At 45.4% G+C, this 19565-nt stretch overlaps 1 protein-coding gene across 11 annotated transcripts in view; it reads left to right on the forward strand.

Moving 5' to 3' along the window:
* Nucleotides 1–19565, forward strand: part of EXTL3 (exostosin like glycosyltransferase 3) — a 160022-nt gene that overhangs the window by 42115 nt on the left and 98342 nt on the right. For 10 of the 11 annotated variants that reach the window (XM_075750343.1, XM_075750334.1, XM_075750332.1 and 7 more), the window contains exon 2: nucleotides 5644–5718. The exons of the other annotated variant lie outside the window; for it this stretch is intronic. The gene's annotated coding sequence lies outside the window, so the exon portion shown is untranslated. The remainder of the gene's footprint in view (nucleotides 1–5643; nucleotides 5719–19565) is intronic. 11 annotated transcript variants of the gene reach the window in all.

Genomic DNA, 19565 nt, shown 5'->3' on the forward strand with positions numbered 1-19565 from the left:
CCTGGTTCTGCTCCTGCTGAAGGCTTGTTTGCTTGCAACCTTAAAGGATTTTGGGTCCAGTGCTATCCTAACTGGGGAACCTGGGCTGGTACAGGGCTGGATGCACTGAACACATCCTCTTGGGATGGAGGGGATAGTGTGGTGTATGGATGAGTATCTCTGGGCAGGTGGGTGGACCAGCATGCACTGATAGGGTTGATATGTTTTGTGCTTGATGCAAAAGGCAGGAAAATGTTTTTCTTTCTGCTTCTAACAGGCTGCTCTGGAAGAGGTAACGTTAAGCACGCTGAAACTTGGTCACACATTGAAGGATGTGCAGGATTTTAGGGCACCTGCTACTGCAGGCTCTGCGCTGCCTTTGGGGTGCTGCCTCAGTGCAGATGCTACTGTAGGCTATGGGGGTCACTAGTGGGGGGCAGAAATGGAGCCAGCACTTGAAATGGAGCCAGCGCATTATCTCAGCGAGCCTCACTGCTGTTGAGATTTTGGGCAGGGGAGTTTGGGTTTTTATGAATCAGCCAGCACTGGGGTGGGGAAGGGGGCAGAGGAGGAGATGCTCTGGGCTTATAGCAGTGTGCATCAGCCCTGTAGTTTGGTTTATCTGTAGTTGTTGCTCTTCCCGACTTCTGCTGTGAGGTTATAGCCCTGCATGGAAGCCCCTGAACTATTTTGCAAATCCAGTCGTGCAGGCTTTTTTCTTTCCATATGTGTGTTCTTGGGTTTATTTTCCTTCTTGTGTGGAAATAATTATATTGCTTGTTTCTTATGTTCTGGCTTTCACTATGAAGAAGAATGTTTTCAGGGTTTTGGGTTTTTTTTGTGTTGTGGTGGTGGTGGTTTTTTTTCCTTCTACAGCAAGCAGTACAGTTTCTGCTGTTAAAATATTCTGGACAGCAGTTGCTGCCCACGTACAGCACAGAAGCGTGTGTTTAGTGGTTGCAAGGCATGCTTGCTCTGGGTGTGCCGCCTTGTTTTGTTCAGTGTAAGTGTCCACGTATATGATTTGCCGTAATTTATCATCTCCGTTAAGCTAGGGAGGTATTATTTACATTAGTAACTTGTGCTTTGTGCAGGCCAGAATTATATACGTTGACTCTGGATTTTTCGAAATAGGTTTCCTCTTGGAGCTGTGTGTTTCTTGCAGGACAGAGGCCACGGCATGAGGAGGGAGCTGCCTGGGACGACACTGGGCTGCAGCAGTCCTGTAGAAGACACTTGGTAGTGAAGAGGCTGATGGCTGGGATATCTGCTCAGTTTTACCACTGAGATAGGAAATTAGTTTAGGCTGAGTATGCCTCTTCTGTGCCTCAGTTTTTCCACTGGAAAATGAATACAGCATGATTTGCCTTTTCACTGCATTGGACTGCTTGTGAACTCCTCAAATTCTGTGTAATGAAGTCAGAAAAAATACAAATAGGAGCATTAGAGAAATACCTTAACTGCAAGGTGTGGTGAGGTCCTAGCACAAGAGTGGTGAAAAGCCTCGTGTTGGTGTGTTTCCAAGCTGTGTTCAAGCAAATGCTGAGATGCCTCAGGTACGTATGCCTCAGGTATGCTGTGAAGTTCAGCGTTAGTTGGACCTTCTGCTTATGGGCAGTGCTGAGAGCAGTTCCTTTTCCTTAGAAGGGTAGGAAGGGTCTGAGTGTGCATGCGTTTACTAGGAGCAAGCAGGAGTTACTCTTCTTCCCTCTTACTGTCTTCTGTAGTATCTGTGATGTGCACAGGCGTGTGCGATGGAAGACGCAGCCCTGCAGTAGCTAAATCCTGTCACACCTTTGTGTGTGGATTGGTATTGCTTGAAATATTCTAGGTCATGTGCACCATTTAAAATGATTTCCATGCCCGTGTTTGGAGGATCTGCTGTGCCTATTTTTGTTTATATCCATGTGACTGATCCAGGGCCATATGTTAAGAATATAACTGCTTTTTCTTTTTTTTCCCTCTTTTTTTTTTTTAACCGTTCGTGTCTAAATATATCTAATAAAAATGCAGACTGGAGCTCTTTAATCAAGCGATAAGTCATTCCTGCCTCTTCTTTTTAAGACAAAACCACCTCACACACTGGCTTCTTTTTGTACGGACTTCTGCTTTGCATTTCTACACATTCATCATAGCATGAAGCCTCTCACAAAAGGCAGTAAGAAAAGACTGCTGAACAGACCATTTTGGCGTGCATAAACCTGAACCCTTGCAAAGGGAAAACCCTGAGCTTTAGCGGGGGAAGCAACAGGCTGTGTGTGAGTGCCTGCGATGATAGAAAGTGTTTTGGGGGGAAGCAATAAAAAATATAGTGCTGAGTAAGTTTAGCATGGTCTTGAATTGTACAGCTAAGAACAGGAGCCACCAGGAAGCAGTTTGCAAGGGGAAATATTTCAAATTTGGTTCTGTCCCTTGGCAAAATTCAAGTGATTGTTGGAAGTTTCTGCCACCCAAAGGAAAGTCGTCTTTGTATTGTTGGCACCTAACTTCTTGGTTAAGTTGATGGTCAGGGTTGTGTGCAGCAGTGTGCGAGTGGCAGCTGGCATGTGCATAGCAGGGCTGGGCAGTGATGTACAGATACACTGTTTCTGATTTTTGAACTTTAGATTCTGGGAGGAAATAGCTCTGCTACAGGAACAGCTCTGGTTTACAAGCACATTGCTGCGCACACCGCTGCAGCAAATGTACCATGGTTGTGGTTTGACAGCTGAAGTCAGAATACGACTGCTAAATCAGATTACGCTTGCACATGGTGGCTGGGTGTGAAATCCCGGGTGGCTGAGTGGCACCGTCACTGACACACTGCTGTGCGGTTGCACAACATGTTTTCTGGAGCGGCAGAGTCGTCTCCTCAAGTTGCCATGCCTGAACGCTCGTTTGCGTCCCAGCGCTGCCACTCACCACTTCTGCCAGGACATCTGTTCATGGGCTTGTACCGTGAACTGCATTGCTGAAATGTCCGAATTGGAGAAAAGAGAATATATACTTGTTTTGGAAGGGCTTATTCCTTTTTTTTCATCACTTACAGGCTGATCCCATGTGTGGTGACAAGCTCTAAGTTGGGGTTTAGTCTCCTTTTGCTAGAGAAGACCCACCATGTGGCTACACACCAAGACTTGCTTCACCAGGCTTAGAGGGAGAAGGAGGAGAGGCGAGCCTCGACACTCCCAAGTAGTGATAGAGCATTGAAAACCAGAGTTTTGTTAAATAAAACAGTAGATCTGTGAGTGATTGTTTAACCATGAAGTATGTCAGAACAGCTGAAAAAGAAGTTGAGTTCTCTGAAATGCTGGCCCACATGAAAAGCTTCTGAGACAAGGTAGTCCAGGCTGTGTTTTTTAATTTAATGACCTCTTGAGATGGGTAGTCAAACCCTACTAATCAGATTTAGCAGGGCCTTGCATAATAAGAGGTCCTTTATTCACAGGCTGCACATTCACTCGTAGGCATTGAGGCACAATGATAAACTATTTAACTGTAGATATCCAAAGTAGTGAGCCAGGTGTCTGCTGGGCTGTGTTGTGTTTCTGCTTCCCAGCTTTGCATGTCCTCTTGCTGGCTAAATCACAAAATCCAGCCGTTTACAGAAGTGGTCTCTTGGTTGTTATTGTTAATTAGGAGATCCTGCTCTATGACTGTTGTGTAGTATGTGCTTTCAAAACATACAAAGTGCTAAGCTCTTCACCCATGCAACGAGCGTGTATATAGCTATATTGTTAATTAGCTGCATCCCTCTGAGGCCGTGTGCCCCTTTTGGGAGCGGTAGTTCTGGTGTTTAGCTGCTTGTGGTACTTAGAGCAAGTCCCCTCCAAGACTCACTTGCAGACTTGTGCTCAGGTTGTCAGATTTTTGGCCTCTGTTTTAATCATTAGTTTCTCTTCTGTGCATTCTACTTAGTAAACAGTGCAGTTTCTAATATTAGTTATTTTCAGATTTGCCATTAGTACCTTGTTTTAATCAGTGCTGACAAAGCACCTGACTCGACTCCAGGTAGGGGTTGGGATTTAAGTGTTCTTCAAAAAAGCTTTTACGCTACAGGAACGGTGCCTCTTGTGCTGACAACAGTTTTATATCTCTGCCTCCTAATAACAATCCTGTGATAACATCTTTTTCCTCCGTCTTACACAAACAACTGTGTTCCAAGGAGAAATTTTCCCCTGAAAATGTAGAAGTGCTGTTTGTTCTGAAAAGTCTGGTTGGAGCTCTATTATTGCTCTGATGTAATATCCTTGCTGATGGGATGCTCCTGTTGTGGGTGTAACATCTCTGAGAAATATCCTCTCTCTACAACTTGGTAGAAAAACTTACACCACACCCCTCTACCCCTTGTTTTAACACCGAGGGCAATAGAATGGAAGAAGATGATACTCTTTGCTGTATAGGTAAATAATACGGCTGTAAATGAGAACCAATTATACTTTAATTTTTGTATATGTTCAGGATGAAAAAGCAATATGAGATCAGCAGGTCTTTCCAGAAGATGAGGGTTGTTCTCAGATATGTATGCTTTGTCCCTAGTTTTACGTTTTCAGTATCATTCAGAAAACTTGGTTTTGCCATTTGATTATAATTTGCATTTAGATTGGCTGCCTGAAGGGGAGTCGCCTGCAAGGGGAGATGGCGCTATATGGCTCGAGTCTCTTGCAGGTCTGGTTGAAAGTAATGGCATTTACATAAAAACCATTAGCTCTGTTATTGATAAACATGAAAGGCATCCATATCATTTAATTTTCTGATGAAGAGTCTTTAATGTCAGCAAACAATAGCACTGCAGTAGTAACATTCCTGCCTCCCATCCCTCCTTACTGACGTCTTGTTGTTTTAAGGGCAAGTTTTGATTGGGATTTTGTTGGTAGAGAGATGTGGGGTTATTTTAATTCCAGTTCACTGAAGTAGCCAGTTGTCTTGCTATATCATAGGGAATTATTTAATGCTCATCTTAAGAGGTGACTCTGTTAATTGAACGGGGATCTAATGTCTTCGTGAAGCATAATTGGTCTGTGTGTGATGTATACTAACATGCATGTCTAGCAACGGGTTTTCCTTTTGTCTGCATCCCAGCACCATTCTATGGGTAATCTTTTGCCCAATCAAAATGGGTTTAAGCAGAAGTTCCGTGCCTCCTTGTTAAGGGCATAAAGTGTGTGGAAACAACAAATCTATTCAAGGAATGTCTTTGGTGCACACTAAATCACATCCCATCTAACTCTTCAGGACCGTGTCTTGATTAAGTAGTTTTTGTGGGCAGTGAGGAAAAATTTGTTTCCCCGTGTAATGCTCTTGACCACATGTATACTGGTGCATTGGTGATCAGCAAGTGTCAAAAAGAGCTGTGATTCACTGTCTCTGTAGTAACTGGCTTTATGTAGCTATTACTGCTACTCTCTTATTTATATATCTTGCTTTACTCTTGTGTTGGATCAGGTCTGACCTTCTCAAGAACCTCCAGGAGCAGGCGGTGCCATAGTTGTTTTCAAACCTCACAGCATTTGCTTAAGAGACTTTGGAAGCTTTGCCAGCTCTTTCAGTTCTTGACCTTAGTGGTGGGTGGGTGGGTGTGTCTGTGTCTGTTTTGCATTGCTTCACTGGCCTGCTTCTTGATTACTTTTTTAATATCTTTGGGGTCACTTTGTCTTTACTTACAACGTTTTTCCTCTCTAATAGGCTCCAGACAAATGAATAGAGAGTTGAGTACAGAAGAGGGACAGATTCCAGTTTTCCAGTCGATCACCTTGTACAGTGAGTACCTTAGCATTTCAGGAATAAGATTTTCTATAGTGCTTAATGTGAACTTAAAACTGACTTCACTGAGGAGCAGCGGTTAGTCTGCATGCTTGGACAATGTTATCCTAGAAATACAAGCTCCCTTGGCTTAACTCTTGTTTTGGGAGAAGTGGATGTTGACAGCTCCAGCTCCTTTTATCTGAAGTGATAAATTTTATTCGTATCCCACTTAGAGTAGTGTGTACATTTCAGCAGAGCGGACAACTGATGCAGTTACATCTTGTACCTGCTCAAGGCTGTGGGGAATCAACACTAGCGGTGTTGCCACGTAATTTAGCAATGTGTTGTGTGCGGCTTCCGGTGCTGCAGAGCAGAGGAGGCTCTGGGGTCAGGAGAGCAAAGGTTCACCTCCTCTATTCCAGCCTTGTCAGAGGTGTTGGACTCAGCGAGGAGGGTGGATGAGGGACCTGCCACGGCACACGTAGGGGTTAGTCATAAAGGCTTGCTGTGAAATCAGGCAAATGAGGCTTGGCTTGATTTGTGGGCTGGAAAGGGTAAGAAAAAAGAACTGGAAAGTGTTGCCTAGTTCATGGTAAGGATGAGAGTAAAGGAGAAAATTGTTATTTCATGGGAAATTTCTACACATTAAAATATCTTGCATGCATGCTACTGGGCTGTAATAATGAGCCCATGCTTTATGAGGTGTCTACAAATATTTCTAAACTTGCTACTGTGAGAGACTTTAAGTGCTGGTTCATTGGAACATCTTGGCCCGTCTGGTGCGGTGGCGTAGCCGGGCTGAAATAGTTAACTGCCTGCTGTAGGCATCTGCAAACCGGGAGGACACTCTACTTCCGCATGTAAAATACAGGCGCAGACACCGCAGGTTAGTGCGGGAGCTGCAGTGACTGGCTGAGGCCACGGCACAATTAAGTTTATTTTAACAGTCCTTGCAGGCGACTCCCCTAAGGATAACATGGGATGATGAATTTTAAAGCTGAGAGTGTTCATTGATGAAGAGGATGAAATGATACACTTTAAGACTGGAGTGTGTCAGCAGGTTGGTTTAAATACATCCTGGGAGCGGGGCAGAGAATTCCTGTGCTTCTGTGCAAGAAGAGGAAAAAGAGGCTTACTTATTTGTGGCTTCCTAACTTCTCCTATATCTGACCAGTATAGCGTGACATGCAGGATGTCCTTGGTTCAGGTGTTCTATTCCGATGTATTACAACATCGATTTAGCTTTTTATACTTCTGGATTCAGGACAGTCATCTTACCCTACTTTTCTAACGTGCCAAACACAGTGAGGACTGTCTTCTCAGCTGGTACATAGCTGCTGTAACAAACGCAATGGTGAAAAATAAAACTGGAAGTAACAGAGAGGTCATATGAAGAACAAATGATGCCGTTATTGACCAATGGTGCCATTGTGCCATGGTCTTAATCGACAGATCTAATCCCAATGTGTGTTTAGAGTCAGATCTGCTGACTTCAGTAGCTAAAATAAGTCAATACCATTGAATTCTCTTTCTCCTTGCATATCTTAAGTAGACCATAGTAAGTTGTAGCCTGACAGCTGTGCAATCTGCAGAAGGCCACAGGGCTGCACAGGCTTCCCCCGAGGGCGTAATTTGGCCTGCAGAACATTTATTACGGCTGGTGGTGTGTGTAGCAGGCTCAGCATTGACCTTTAGAAGCTGTTACGCATTTGTGGGCCTGATAGCTGGAAGAATGAACATAGGAGACAAGGATTTCAGGTTTGGAGTCCTTTTGTAGGGCAGAAGACTGTGATTAAAGCAAGAAGACTGCATATATGAATTTAGGTCAGTAGGAGATAGCTGAGCTAAAGGGCTGTTCTTGGCAGAGAGCTGGAACAGAAGAGGTACTAGAAATGTGGTCTATGATTGCCATGGAACAGAATGGGAAAACAACCTGTTTCAAGGGAGTCCTTAACAAGTCATTCTTATGCAAGACTGTCTCTGTGGCATTAAATATCTAAATAGCTGGGCTGCGGCTGGCATATAAAAATATTTCCAGGAGACTCCTCTTCAGGTATCACCTGGGGTTTTCTGGCTTGACTAGCTAAGCTAAGTATTGTGGAAGGTGGTATTGCAGGTCCCTTCCTATGAGGATGCGGCATCATCGGCATGAACGTGAGCATAGGTCTGATGCTTCCTGTGCAAGCACTGGGCTTAGCTATATGTACATCCTTCTGGTCTTTGTCTGCTCACAACTGCAATTAAGAAGACTAAATGAGAGCAATTAGTTTGATATTGCAAGGAGGATTTGTGCTGCCTGTACCTCCTGCCCACAGTCCTCTTGGAGTGCTGGGCAGTGGGGGAGATGAATTTCTGCTTCTTTCTGCTCTTCTCAGAAGATGCCATGGACTCTTGCCTGCTTCACTAATCACTTGACACATGGCAAATGAACACCTGAGCTGTAGGAGGCCAGAGGTCTGTCCTGTCTCCAGCAGTGGCCAGTAGAAATTACCTTCGTCTCGCATCAGTTTGTTTAGTTGTTGTTTGAACCCACGTGTGCATTTGGCCTCTGTCCTGCTCCCTGGTGTTTCAAAGTTTAACTGTAACTTTGTGTGATGAACCACCCTCTTTTGGTAACTGAACCTGCTGCCAACTGGTTTACTGGAATAAGCTCCTGTTTAGGGAATTGTTGTTTGCGTGTTTGCCAATTCCACGCTGTAGATCCCTACCGTGTCCCCTGTCAGAGGTCTCTCTTCCAGAATAAAACATCCTAATTTAATTCAGCTGCCCTTCTTACAGAAGATGCTCCATGTCTTTGACCATCTTCACTACTCTTCTGTCCTCCTTCCTTTTGATGGTAACTTCTGCTCATGGTGCATGTCTGTTTTTTCTAGTCTTGAATGTTCTTACAGTCCCACTTATCAGGAGCTTGAAAGAGCCATTAGGTTTCCGAGGGCCTGTCCTTTTGCTTCAGTTCTTGGTATTTATAATCCCGGAAAAGAAACCAGGAATTTTCTGTGCCACATAATAATAAGCCTTAGACTTATTTTTTTTCGAAAGCAGAAGTTTGTGTCTTATCTAAAGACTCTATCAGAAAAGCTATGAATAAACCTGATACATTCCCGTGCACTGAGTCACTAGAACAATATAGTATTTAACAAGGAGCCCCGGCAGACATTGTGTGGCTTTGTGCTGAAGCTGTCAGCCAGGATATGAGATGTATCTTTGTATCCTGCAGCAATTTGGTGAAAGTAAATGGCTGCTGGTGTGCACTGTATCTTCTAAATGGGAACAAAAACCATGCTGGATGTTAAACCTTCTCCTTCTCTCCATTGGTTAAGAGGGGAAATGATATCAAAAAAGAATTATTCTTATTTAGATAAATATAAAACAGCGTCATGAAACAGGTACTGGTTCTGCAGGGGAAAGGCATGCCCCTCCATCCCCTGTGCTTTGCATAAGTGATATTTATTTTATTAGTGCTGTGGCTTCCAAAAAGTAGAACTGGAATTCAATATGATTAAAATCTTAACATGCAGGGTTGTAGTCACGGGTCTGCAGTGACGGTCTGCAGACTGACAGGCCTGGGGCTGTGACAAGTCTGTGGTTTTGTATATCTGCCCTGACTCATACCCGTGGTTTTTGTGCTGCCCTAACGTTTCCCTGTGGGCAGCCTGGGAAACCTGGGCCTCGGTTCAGCTAAGGAATGCTTGGGTGTTTTCCTTTTCCTCAGCACTAAGAGCTCCGTGCATCATCCAGAGCAGTTCTCTCTGGGGCTTATCTTCCAAGTCCCAGGGCATCTTCCCCCATGCCTCAGCTATTCCTGCCATTGGGCTTTTCTTCCTCTTTCCTCTCTGCCACCCTCCCCAGTGCTTCCTCCCTGCTTTTAAAATCAAAGAACCCACAGTGTCATTCTGGCTTGTCTGTGCTCTGCTGTTGTTCATAGAATCACAGGCTGGTTTGGGTTGGAAGGGACCTCCCAGCCCATCTAGTTCCACTCCCCCTGCCATGGGCAGGGACACCCTCCACTAGCCCAGGTTGCCCAAAGCCCCATCCAACCTGGCCTTGACCACTGCCAGGGAGCCAGGGGCAGCCACAGCTTCTCTGGGCACCCTGGGCCAGGGCCTCAGCACCCTCCCAGGGAAGGATTGCTGCCTCCCATCCCATCTCCATCTCCCCTCCTGCAGCTTCAGGCCATTCCCCTTGGCCTGTCCCTCCCTGCCCTTGGCACCAGCCCCTCTCCAGCTTTCCTGGAGCCCCTGCAGGGACTGGAAGGGGCTCCAAGGTCTCCCCGCAGCCTTCTCTTCTCCAGGCTGAACCAGCCCAACTCTCTCAGCCTGAGGTCTCCAGAGCAGAGGTGCTCCAGCCCTCGCAGCATCTCCGTGGCCTCCTCTGGCCTGGCTCCAACAGCTCCGTGTCCTTCTTGTGCTGGGGACCCCCGAGCTGGACGCAGCACTGCAGGGGGGTCTCAGCAGAGCGGAGCAGAATAGAGGGTTCTGTTTAGAGAAGCCAAAGGACCCTGCTTCCATCTGCCTCAGCCAGCCCCTTGTTTCAAAGGGGCCCATGGTGATCACCGTTAGGGTGTGGGTGACCATTTCCACCATACCGGTAGGTGACCATTTCTACTGTACCATCCCATGCCGAAAGCCCTGCAACTCTTCTGCACCAGTCCATGGCATAGCAGTACTGTAAATTAGACCTACACATGTGTGTAGATAAAGTCCTCAGAGCAGTTCTCTCCTGAAGAGGCCAGTATTGCTGCTGTGTCCAGGAAAGTATGTTAACAAATGTACAATCATCTCACTGCACAGATTTGTCCAGGTGCTGGTAATAAAACGCCAGCTACCTAAAGCCTCACCTGGCCTGCCAAGATGTGTCACCCTGGGCACACTGAGCTGCCTTATACAGTCCTGAATCCAAGCTGTGGAGTCCCCATGGACAGGGGTCACGTAAGGAATGAAGAGGAGGAGAGAGGGAGAGAAATACATCCAGAAACCATAGGTTGGTCTATCACTACCCAGGGTGTCCCAGCCCCTGCTTGTTCGAAGTGATGAACTGTTGGCAGGAGTTTTTTTCTTTTTCTTTCCTTGCCTTCTTCATCTATATAATATATATATTTATGGCTTGCTTTCATTCTTTTTACCCCTGCTAGTTGCATGCAGCTAGCTTGCCAGCCACAGGCAGCCTACTGTAACAATTTCAGATGTAGTTTAGTAAGGTAGTAAATCAAGAGTAATTTTTAATCTGGTTGGGATAAGAACAGCCAAATTGGCTGTTTCTCTTGTTGGTTTCAGCATTATTTTTGGCCGGGCAGTCCTTAGAGGGTGTGAATGTGCAGACATCGATCTCCGTGAAAGAGGGATCAGCTCTTCTTGGACAGCACTGGAACACCGCGTCTAATTATTTATAATATTTTTTAATACGTTGCCTGAATAATATAACCAGCATGGAGAGGGCTTGGAAAACGCTGAGTTACATGTTGGACTCTTGCTCTGCCTGGAAAAATCTCTTGTGATGAAGAGACTTCACATAGGGGAAAGCTCACGTGTTAACTTGGAGCGAGGGAAGGTTTGGAGACCTTGCGAGATCCCTGCTGTGATGCAGTGATGCTTGGAAAGCAGCATGCTATAAATGGGGAGTTCCCAGAAGCCAACTAGCACCATCACACAGGGGACTTTTTCATTTAATACAGCCATTGAAATTGAGACTTGAGGCTGCGTAGGACAATGCTGTAATGGTAGAGCTGTAACAGGCTGCCTTTGTGGCAGAATTACAAAGCCAGCAGTATGTGCTGAAGTTTTTCTGCTTGCTAGGCCTGTAATATCAGTTCGGGTTCTGTTCTCCTCCCTTCCCCTCCAGGAACTGGTTCATATTTAGGTAGAATAAGTCACTGTTTATGTGTTTATTTCTTTTCTGCTTACAGTTCTACTTGAATCACGTGACTGGTTAGAGGAAGAGAGCTCAAGTGAGGCTAAAACCATCAGGTTGCATGCAAGATCCTCCATAATGTGTTAATGCAAGTCTGCAACTCTCCATTCCTCTCATTCTCTTCTGTTGCTACTTTTTTTAGTATTAAATAACAAAGCTCAGCTGTCCCCTCTTGGGCTGTGGCTCCAGGTCCCCTGCTGCTCTTCTCCAGGCTGTTTCTTGGGTTCATTCCTGAACTGCTCCTGGCAGAGTATCTGAGCAGATTCCCTAGCTATATTTTTCATGCTGTCTCTGCTACAGGGACAAGGCTCTAGACCAGTTTCTGCTCCTGTCTTGTGCCCCCATCCAAAAAGAAGGGGAGAGAACCTGACCATTCCTGTCCTTTTGAAGCAAGGATAAACATTTACTGATACTTTAGAAGCAGCAGAGACAGGCAGAGAGTTACTGAACTTGTAGCTGCAATTTTTGTGTTGAGGTAGAGGGGGTTTTCACATGTTCACTGCGAGGGACCATTTTCTGCCAGCCTTTTCTTCATACTTACCTACAAGCATGGTTTGTGGGGACCTCTCACTACAGCTCTCTGCTGTAGGGGTAACAGCGGCTGATCAGAAGCCATGTCCCCTGGAGGCTAGGTAGCCTGCTGGAGCAGTTTCCTAGAGCTATTCACAGAATGAGTTCGAAGTAGAGCTGGATTATGCCAGCCTGGAGAACTGTGGGATGACATGGGATCTTCCTGCAACATACAGAATATCTTGGCTCTAACCTGTGTCCTGGCCAGGCAAATAAGTCCAAATTCAAATTACATCCTGATTTGCCAAAGGATGTTACATGTGGATGATAGATCATCTTGGAAGCTGGATGGAGGCCAGGGAGTTGAGCCTGCAGTAAATGACTCCTTGTAGTCAGACAAGCCTCACTGGATCTGGCCTGATGATTCCTTTGCTTTGCTCTGCTCCATTTTCTTCCATCAAGTGCCCCAGGTGCTGTACCAGTGATGTGTGCTGGTTCAGGAGGTGCTTCTGCTCCTGAGGATTGTGTCTGTGCCAGGCTGGTGTAAGAGGGCTCTCCGTCGCGGGTAGCATCAGTTTCCAGATAATTTGTAAAGCAGAGGCCTTGACTGTTTGTGCTTGTTAGAAGATTCTGCCGTAAGAATGGGGTTAGTAACCCAGGGGACTGGGCAGATTTTGGGTTGATTTAAGAACTTGTGGCTTCCCTCAATTTCTTGTGAAATTTATCTAAAAGCAGGCACTGGGAGCCTGTTCTGTTGGAAGTAACTTAAGTGTATCTGGACTTTGACACCTAGGAAGGGAATGGTGTCGGAGACGAGAATACTCCCAAGATACAAAGTGTGAGAACAGATTGAAACCTACTTGTGATATGAAAATGTTGTAGTAATTATTTACTATAATAAAGCTATTTCAAAGTGGTTAAAGTAGTATTAAAGGAACTCTCCAGGCTTGCATTACTACAGTAGTGATTGGGAAGTAGGGAACAAGGTTTGCCAGTAGCACAAGGTTTGCTTCTGCATGTAAAATCTGTAGACAACTGAACATAAACACTTTCTAGATAACCTCAGACTTGATAAAAGATTGACTAGTGAAATTTCAGTTTGGATAAAAGTGCATTAGCTCACGTTATCAGATGACTGTTTTGCTACACCGATGGTTCACATGGTAGTTTGGAGAAAGGCCCCTGGGAACAATTGTGGGAAGCGCAAGTGAAATCCTCCTTGCTTTTGTGGGAGCAAAGAAGTTTCCAGTGCAACTTAGTCACAGAAGGCCCTGATATGAAAAGGATTTACTTTGTGGAATTGTTCTGTCATCACTCAGCAGGATAAGTGACTTCTGATTAGGAAGAAAATACAGCTGAACATTTTTGTTTGAGGTTATAAAGTCCTCTTCAAAAGGCAGAGTTCTTACTTAAACAGCGACTGCTCTGACAAGAACAGGATGCTTGTAGCTCCATTATGCCGGTATTGATGTAACAGCTGTTGTTCAAACAACTTGTTTCTACCTCCTTCACACTCCTTTCTCCTCCTGTTGCAAATGAAAGGAAGAGTGGGAATCAGTGTTGTTGTTTTTCCAAAAATAATAACAAGGTTATTAAGTGTTTCACTTCTAGAAATGTTTTTGTCACATGCTTCCTGTACTCAGTGGGTCTGGGTATTGTCTGGGTGTTTAGCTGGTGATGCTGATGACCGGAAGATACTTATTTCTTACAGACCTTTCTTCTGTTACCACCTCCAAAGTGACACACGAGCTAAAAGCAAGCCAAGATTTGTACCTCCCACTGGCAGCAGAAAGGCTGATATGGAAGTCATGGGCATATCACTGTGAAGATGATGCTTAAAATTTTAGAAGAGGAAATCTAGGTCCAGAGTGATGGGCAAGGGGTGCGGGTTACCTCGCTGGGAAGACTCCTGGGCAGAATAGGTTGAATTCTGGCTCTCTGAGCAGGCTTCAGCCTGGACCTGCATTAGGCAGCACTGCAGAGACTTGAATCTTTGTTAGTAATCTATGAAAAGTCAGATTGTTGTTTTACACGTTAGTGTTTACTCTGTTGAAAAGAGAGGGGGAAGACTTTGAAAGCTGGTGCTAAGTTGGTCTGGATCTGAAATGAATTGAGAGGCATTGCACAGCACCTCAACCCTCTGTGCAAGTGTCCAGTAGTGGCTGTTGCTCTGGACAGTATAGATCTTATGGGCTATAGTTCAGGTCTTACAAGGCAGTTCCTATGAAAGCATTTTCAGAAGAGAGATATAAGTTGGGAGGGGTGGAAGGTGAATGTATTGCTGCACTGAAACTGCCCTCAAGGAAAGGAGGATGCACTTGTTCCGCTCTCCCTCCTGTCTTCTGTATGGGGCTGCCTGGATCCTCTGCTTTATCCTGCTGATCCAGCTGCTGCCTTTCCCTGTGGACAGATTTCGTGTCCTTTCAATTCTATCAAGTGCTCACCGTGAGGCATCACAGAGCTGGTGCCTTTGAGGAGGAAAGGAAGCCTTCGTTAGGTCTCTAGGGAGCTAATTTATACTGATACTCTTGGGTTCGCCAGTCAAGTGTGTCTTTGTTTCTATATGCTTTTGCCTCCAAGATCTTATTGTAAGAGTGAGATGAAGTGTCTGCTGCTGTCTGTGGGACTGTAACCACACAGTTCATCCTTTCGGATATTTAGCAAAAAGGGGAGGGAGAGCTGACAAAATACTTGGGCTGAAATTGGAGGTTTTAGCTTTCTGGTCAAAGTTGGGTTTTGTTGTTCTCTCTCAGCAAGTTGTGGATTCTTTCAACCTTTAGACTAAAGCACTTTTTAATAATTATTTTTAGTTTATTTTATCAGTGATACTAGAAGAAGATTAGAAGGTAAGTGGGAAAAGAGTGATCTCACCCTTGACAGCACTGATAGGAGTTATCACTGATATATTCCTGTCTGATGTTGGATTTCATTTCAATACAGTAAAGAAACTTAAAAGAAGTAAGCTGCATTTTTCTGAGCCATGATTAGAAAGAAAAAGAAAAAACAAAACCACCAAAATTGGGACAGAAATTGGCTACTTCCTGTTGAACACTGAGCTTTGCCTGATAGCCAAAATCGAAAGTTTGTATGTCTGCCTTGAACACAGTTCACTCCCTCCAGAAACCTCTTAAAATAGAGCGTAGCCTGGATGGGAAAGCTTTTAAAAAGCCTGTTGGAAATCTCAAACTAGCAGGGGGTAGATAGAAATACCAACAGGAGAAAGCAACCATGTCTTCTGCCCACACAGCCCAGAATTTGTTTTCAGAGAGGTTTTCCCTTCTCTGGAGAAGGTGGACATTCAGAGAGCGACTTAGAGAAGTGAGTGGTGAAACTCAATGCCATTGCTGGGTCCCCAGGTGTTTTTTCTTGCTCAAATGAAGGCCCTCGGTTTTCCTTTCTTTCTGTTCATTTTATTCAGAGTAAGTGTTCCCATTATTTTGTGTGTGTGAAAGGGTACTGGCTGCTGTCTGAGATGGATAATAAGGGAGTAAGCCAAGAGCAGTATAATTTATAACATGTGAAGTGGTTCTCTTCAGAGCATTAATGAGCAGTGACCCAAGCACAGGTAAATTGTCTGTAGGTTTTTTCCCCTTTCCTCCTAAACCTATGATCATTTCCCTCCCTGGGCAGTCTGTCCTTCACCACCATTAGCTTTGTCTCAGTTTTTGTACGTTGAAAAGTTGAACCATTTTATCTGCAATTGATGTGTGCTCCTGTAGGGTGGAGAGTGCTAGAGTGATATAAAAGCATTTATCATAGAATGGCTCGTTCTTGCGTTGGGAGAGGAATAATGGACGTGAGATACAGCTTTATAGTTATAAAGCTATCTAAATTTAGAGTGTGGTTGTGCATTGTAGCTGAACTGATGTAATGTCAAGCTGGTGCTGCAAGGGAAGGTTTTGCTCCCAGCATTGTGCCCCCACTGATCTTTTTGTGCTGATACATATCCGATTCCTTCCTTTTCAGTACAGATAGCTTCCTTCCAGCTTTGCTCCCTGAATCAGCTCGCTGTGGATCCAGGCTTGGAAGCTGGGGAAGAGATCTCTCTTTTCGGTAGCAACAGGCCATTAGATCAGTTGTGCAACAGCATGAAATGACATCCTAGATGAAGTCTCTCATGTCAGTATTTGAAAGGTATTTGCAGTTGTTCTTTTTCCCTTGTGATAAGTGATGTATGGGACAACCATTGTAAAATCGGTGCTTTCATATTACTTTGTTATCCCGAGTTAAGTTACTTCTGGAAATAGCTGCATTTGCTTACAACCACTAAAATAAGTGCAGAAAATGTGGGCAGATCGTTTATATGGTGTATGCTCTGTGATGGTCTGTGTGTTACAGCCAAGTTGAAAAAATAATTGGAAAAAAAAATAATGTTTTTCTTTTTTTTTTTTTTTCTGGATGTTGTTGGATACTTAATGGAGCTCGTTGGCAGTAAAGCGCTCTCTCCCCAGGGATATTCTGAGAGTCATTAGACTCAGTGAAGGCTGATCTGGAAGAGTCTGCCACGTAAGAAACTGCTGCCTCTCTGAAGTGAGGAACGTTTGCTGGACACGGGAGCTGCAAAAGGGGCCCTATCAGGCATCCCTGAGCAGCTGCAGGGTGAGAAGAGGTGTGCTTGGGATGGTGACAGGCAGCAGAAGGGTTACTATCTCTCTCTGTATGTACGTAACACGGATAATACCACACGGGGGAAAAAAAATTCTTTAATTTAAAATACAGTGTTCATCCCCCAAGGGAAAATGATATTATAAGGCCGCAAATAAGCAGTGACTGAGAGTTAGAAGGCAGCTTTCAGTCATGAGATGCGCAGCTTTAAAATAGTTGTTTGGGTGGAAAAAAGGTGAGTTCAACAGCCAGTTGGGCTCTTTCTAAAACACGTTGATGCTTTTCCAAGAGAGCTTTGAGTTGGTGACTGTAGCAGGTTGTACTTGATGTAGGAGGCCCCAAGCTGTCCCATACTTGTTTATGCTCACTTGAATCAAGATTCAAGACTACTGAGTGATGCTTGTTTTGTTTGATAGATGTGTGTGCGTGGTGTTTGCCTCCCATGAGGGCAGGAGAGGGTGAGCACAGGTGGGGGATTATTGATCTGTAGAAAGCCATGAGGACAGCCTGCCAGGTGGCCTCTGCAAAATGCTTCACCTGCAACGGGACGTGGCGCAAAAATTTGCTGCTCTTCTGCTCGGTTGAGTCTTTGTTCTGCAAAGCATAGACTTTCAAGAGGGATTTCAATGCAATTTCCAGATGTTAATGCCAGAGTATTTTTAATGCTGTATTTTGAGGGAGAAATCTTTACTGAATGTAACCTTGGGCAAAGTTTAATACAAACAAACTAAAGAAGTGAAATGGGAAGCGATAAAGAGTTGGCAGTCATACAACTATGGATTTGTGTGGGAAGGCCAAAAATGTGCTCTGTCTCCTATCGTAAAGAACCAAATAACAAGGCCTTGCCCCTGCCCCTTGCCTACACAGGCAGAAGGGTCCCCCCTGTTAGCTCCAGTCCTCAGGCAGCCTGGAGTGCTGAGCCTCAAACCTCTCCTTGAAGTTTAGGAGAGGAGGATTGCTCAGATGGCAAAGCACTCCATGCATTGACGTGTTGGCATGTGGCTGTGAATTTGCGGCCTCTCTATTCCCCTGCAAGCTTCCAGCCTCTGCCATCCCTGCGGGCAGAGCTACACCAGGCCTCAGTGGTCGCAAGCCTCCCACCGTCTCCCTCTGGGTAGAAGCATCAGGTCATCAGTTATGCTGCCTCTCGGCTGGTACCAGTCAGCTGCTGCTGCACTGTGCCTACGTGCACCGTGTTGGAGGGTGCTGCTCTGTACCATGTCCTCAAAGGGCAGTAGAAGTCCAAAACCTGCAAGTGTTTGTCGGAAGGACCCCAGAACAGTGTCCAGGAAAGGTCAGAGTGGCTGCCTTGCGTCGCAGGGTGCGTTAAAACACAGCAACGTTTCTCATCTGGAATTGCCTTGATTCAAAGTTGTCCTCAAGATGAAGTGTACTGCAAATACATACATTTCTGCGGGAATTACTCCCAATGCAATGGGCACCTTCAATAATGTCTCAATATCTACCTCAAGGTGTGAAATCTTAATTTAACCAGAAACCAAGGGCATAGATGAAATTTCGAGGCAAAAATCTTTGACTCTACCTACCACTAAAAACTTATGCATGCAGTTGAAGTGCATTATTTTAACGCCTGTATTACCACCATCCTGAGTGAGCAGGTTGGAGAAGCAGCTCCCAGATGGATGGTGAAGAAAGTGGGTGTCTGCATGGGAAGAGCCCAGTGTGGATCCGGCACGTGGGGCTGGGTGGAGCAAGCAGTTGGGGTTCCCTGGGGGTCCTGCCTCCCTGCAGAGGGTCAGAGAGGGGGTAACTAAACGCAGCGGCAAACGTCTGCTGGCTCTACCCCAAGTGTTTCTGGTGTCTCTTGGCAGTGCCAGATTGCAACAGCATATGTAATACTGGAATTGCACAACCAGCTACCTGGTTCCCTGGCTGTGTTTCAGGTTTTCATGGTCTTAGGAACTGCCTCTGCCTTGGATTAGCAAAGAGATGATGGTGGCCACCTGTGTAGCCACTGTGTGGCAGTGACAAAGCTGACTTCTCACTGGTGGCCCCAGTATGCTGCAGCATATAGCAGCCTGGTTTTGCAAGCCATACTTTGCAGCTCCTACAGAAAGTTGCTGTGACCTTGCAAGCTCCCAGGAAAGCCGGTTGAGGCACTGGATTACTCTAGGGAAAGCTTTCCATCTTCTGCATTTGATCTGAACGCTGCTTGCAGCCCCGGACAGTCTCCTGAGTTCCTGAGCACAGTGGCCAGATGGTGGTGAAACCTGCGCAGTGCCCTGTGGGGCATGGTGTTACACTATGAACATAAACGGAATATGAATTTATATAAACATAGTTACCTGATGCCTGTGTAACTAGTGTCTGCTGTTGGGTATCTGAGCTCTCCAGAAGGAACGTTGTCTGACAGCATTTGTGGTGGGTGGCAATAAGATGACCACACTAGGAGGTGGGTTTTTAAGCCAGGCAGGCTGGCCCAGATGGCCACTGAAGTGGGGTTAGAGCAGCTGGAGATGTCATGGACAACCTGAAGATGTCCTCACCTCCACTGTTGTGGGAAAACATAACCTGAAAGACCTTGAATTGCAGTAAAATAGAGTCTGGAGCATGAGACTGGATGATTTGAATGGCAGTTTGCATCCCCAAATTCTTCTGCGACAGTTCCTTTAGGTTGAAGAATGCTTTAACTCTGTGCACTCACTGCGTACTAAACCAGTGGACCTGTAATTGCTGCTGAACTGGCGTGTCCAAGGGATCTGCAACACTTGGCTGGATGTGAGCATCTGGTTTTGCTGTCAGAAGTGAGGGAGCTGTGTTTGCCCAGCTTCAGGGCAGCAGCCATCACTCAACACCTGACTGGGGGGAGAAGACAACAG

This window comes from Balearica regulorum, chromosome 3 (genome assembly GCF_011004875.1).
Source record: "Balearica regulorum gibbericeps isolate bBalReg1 chromosome 3, bBalReg1.pri, whole genome shotgun sequence".
Taxonomy (NCBI): Eukaryota; Metazoa; Chordata; class Aves; order Gruiformes; family Gruidae; genus Balearica; species Balearica regulorum.